Here is a 4,365-nt window from a genome sequence, read left to right on the forward strand (position 1 = left end):
TTCATGCTGAACAGTATTCATCGGAGTCTGTTATTCTATCCATCGAAACAGCCGGAATCCCCTCCGATTGGTTGGCTTGTAGTCTCAGTCGACTGTCAGTCAGGCTGGTGTGATTCCCAAATGTAGCCTACATACACTGGCTACGTTCTGAGGGGCTACAAATCACTTTATTTGTCCTTTGTCTTCCCAAGGTAAGACAAGGTAAGTTTTGCACTAGCCTACATAAAGTGACACTCCCATTCCCATGTTTGAATCATAATCCTCGTTTAAGCACGTTTTACGTTGCAGGCAAAGGCTACGTTGCAATCGGCATATCCTTCATGGAAATGCTTATTTTAAGGAAAACTGATTATTGAAGACTCTTCAACGAATGAAGGAGGACAGCTCAATTCTTCACAGGCAGCGTAGTAATCTTTATATTCTTGGCCATGTTACACACCAGTGAGTACAGACTGTTAAGAGCCCTCTCACCAACCTGATCTTATTGTGAGGCAGTGGGAACTTGAAAACTCTGCCACCTCTCTTTGTTGAATTCATAATTGAAGTGAAGGTTATATATATATATATATATATATATATATATATATACACACTGGTATCTATAGGCCTACTCTGTCTTTTTTGCATGCTCATGATGTGTTCCAAATTATGCATAGTATAACGTAGTTATAGGCAAAATAGGTAAAATGGAGCTACATAGAGATTGAGAAGACAAGCTTGATCGATAACTAATTTTGGGAGGTTTTACCATTCGGAAAAAAAACTATAAATAGATTCTGCGTTGGTTGCATTATACTATTATGTGTGAGATCTGGGGATGATGCTTGATTAGGCTTACTAGCCTGACTGTTTCAGTGTAACGTGTCCTGGGCTTCTATAAGACTACAGTTCTGTATTGTTGTATTATTAATCTTATATCAAGATCAGAACATTTGGTTGGTATTGTTTTCAGTATAGCACTGTCTTGTAAAATCATTTAACTCAATTGCACTGTCTTGTAAAATCATTTGACTCAATTTAAGAAAAGTTTTCAACTAAGGAGACCAGGGCTGGTTGTCACATTGCTTATTCCAGACACACTGTATAGTTTGAATGGAGAATAGGTATTAGGCTGTATAGATTCAACACATTTCCATGAATTGCTAACTCTGTGCGTATTTCAGTTGTGCAACACTGACTTCAAAAACATAGTGGCAGGCTGGCAGCACATGAAAGCATAGCGGGTTCTTAGCGGCTATGCTGCTACATTATGATTTAGAAGAGACGGTGTAATTACAGTTTTTTCCAATCGTTTACACACTAAAATTCTGACAGTTAACAAAACTTAACACTTAAGAAGCAAAACACCTGCGCAGAGTAGTACAACAGTAAGCACAAATTCAGCTTCACACTTTTTGCAAAACATTACACAAAGTGAATGTCAAAACGTAAAACACATTTTCACACCTTAGACACAGATAAAGATTGTAAGGTACTTCCTTCTCATTACAAAGCCCTGGCTTGCCAATGACCACACTAATGAACAAATTGAATAATCACATTCACCAGGTGTGTAAGCACACATGTGCAAAATTGAAAACGCAGCACACAGGTGTGTTATGCAGTCTTGCCCTGCCAACGAAGACATAAGGTGCTTCACAACATGCCTCCTCGATGCTCAATCCTCGAGGGGCGTTCCCACTCATCTATAACTAACACTGGATAGACTATCCCATTGTTTTCACCCCATCATTCTTTATGTCAATCTATGAGGATCGAGGCCCGAGGACCGAGGGAGGATGTATAAAAGCCCAAATGAGAGGCACCCATAGCCTGTGATGTGGATGAACTCTTATGGCCTGATCCAGCTAGACGGAGAGATGATTAGAGTATTACGTATTGTTGTTACTTGTTTGTATTGTTGATTTAGTTTTTCTTCAGTGACTGTAAGTGTACAGTACTTTTTATTTGTGTACAGATTTTTTATTTTCTACACTTTACAGTGGTAAGAACTATACATTTGCCATTTTCTGTTGATTGACTTGTCACTGTAACTGAACATATGGTACAGTGAAATAAATAACTATTGTCTGCAGCATCAGTTTTGTGCATTGCTTGATGAGGGTTCATCAATATATTTTTGTCATCTAAATGATCCTACTGCTCTCAAACAATATGTCTGAATAAGATCCATATATTGGAAGAGGGTTTTTACAGATGTGTTTTGAATTTATTGTGTTGGTATAAGATGGAGACAGTGTAGAATCATTCAAAGAATGTGTTAGTGATATGAGAACAGTACAAGGTTTTATCAATTTGTTTATTGTTTTGACAGAAATATTCCATTTTGCTAACAACCTGTTGTGTTCTGCTAATTGGGTGTGGTGTTTGGTTAATTGTGTGAAATGTTTAGAAAAAAAGCCCTGTTTTCAAAATTGTGTGTAAATGTAAACGTGTAAAGCTGTAAGAGGTATTGTTGTTTCCAGTGGATACTCCAGATGCTGCTATAAAACATACAGTATAGAAGTGGCTTGTGCATCTTATCGATTCTTGGCAAAAATCAATTTTTCCCTCCAAAAAAGTGTGCTCATTCATGTGTTACTACTGTCAACAAATTGTAGTATTCTCATGTAGAATCTGCCATTCAGAACCATGCTGAAAAACAACTCATGCTGGATTTAGCTGGTTTGAGCCGATCTTTGCTGGCTTTCTTCCAGCTCTTGCAGGTCTTTGCTGGTGTAGCTGGTTAGGCCACCAGGTGGACATGCTGGCATGACCATCTGAGGAGGATGGTCTTGCTGGTCACCAGCCTGCCAAGCTTGACATTGTTGGTGTAAGATGGTAATGGTTTGCAAGAATGACCAACATATGCTGGCATGGCCATTTAAACGTGAACTATGTTTTTTTAGCTTAATTTACCATAACTGATCAGCTTCGGAATCATTAGAATGGTTATTGGACTTATTCCTGATTCAATGATGGCTGTCTCGCTTCCATGCTTGCAAGTTTGTGCCACCAGGTAGGTGGCACGACGAACAGAAAGTTTTGGAGCCTCACGATCATGCACATGAATAAGCAGACTGACCGATTGAAGAGTGTTGTGAAATATACACACTAAAGCTGTAGGGGAAGCTCTGCAGAGAAACGTGCTAAACGAAAATCTTCTTAACACTCCCAGCACCCCATTAACACCCAAATGACTAAAAAAAAAAGTTGGAATCATTTGTGCTTTGTTTGTGCACGATTGTGCAGGCAAAATAAACATTTGTGCCCAAACCGCTATAAGAATATTAAACTTGTTTAGTGACCTGGGGTCACACGCCAGCAAATAACGCTTATAACACAAGAAGAAACAATAGTGCCCAAATGTTTATTTTGCCAGCACAATCGTGCACAAACAAAGCACAAACAATTTAAACTATTTTGTCATTTGGATGTTGGTGGGGTGCTGGGTGACTATTTATAACAGAGTAATTCACCGCACCTAATTCTACGGTATGTCCAACTTCACTCTCGGAACCGCACACACAACACACACAAGCTCCGTCTATGACAAGCTCACACGCACACGCGTAAACTCCCCCCCTCCCCGGTTCCCAAGGGACACAACAATTTCACGAACTCAACTCAAGGTAACAGGTAACACACTACACACAATTAGCAGGATATCTGTAAGGCCTGACTCGCTGCAGCAATCGGGACAGCAACAGACACGCCCACTCCAATCTGGCGCAGCTTCCCCGGAGTATTGACACCTGTGACTTGTAATTTGTAATTAGTGTTTGCCCTATAAAAGAACTCAGTATCTGTTGCCTCAACGTGAGGTATTGTTTGTTGGATTGTTTGAGGAAACTATACTAAACCTTTGACGAAGTTACCTGTTAACTACGTTTTTGGATTCTACGTTTGGATTACGTTTTTGGATTATTCACCCTGCTTTTTGGACTGTGGCCTTGTGACTCTTTAAGTAAAGAAAAAACAAACTGCACTTGAGTCTGAGAAACTTTATTAAATCATTACAGAATACCTCACCTGGGATGACAGACTCAGCAGGAACTCCGGTGCACGCATCTAATGTGGACCTAATGATACAGGAGCTCGTGGATCTGATGCGAGTGTCACACAGTGGCAAATGTAATTTGTTCACGAGTGTAGAATGTAATTTCACAGTTGTGTCTTAATGCACCTTTTTGATTATTTTTTGGATATTTGTGTGTTGTGATTTTGGGTTGCTGTGCTTTTGCATGTAGACTTTAATCCTGTGACTTGTCCCAATCATGAACTGGCAATTAACGAACTCAACAGACTCAATTGAACCAATGGGAGGGGCCTGCTTGATTGAATGAGTGGGAGCAGGTGTGTGGGATGTCTTATATTTGCAGGGCC

The sequence above is a fragment of the Sardina pilchardus genome, chromosome 6 (genome assembly GCF_963854185.1).
Source record: "Sardina pilchardus chromosome 6, fSarPil1.1, whole genome shotgun sequence".
Lineage (NCBI taxonomy): Eukaryota > Metazoa > Chordata > Actinopteri > Clupeiformes > Clupeidae > Sardina > Sardina pilchardus.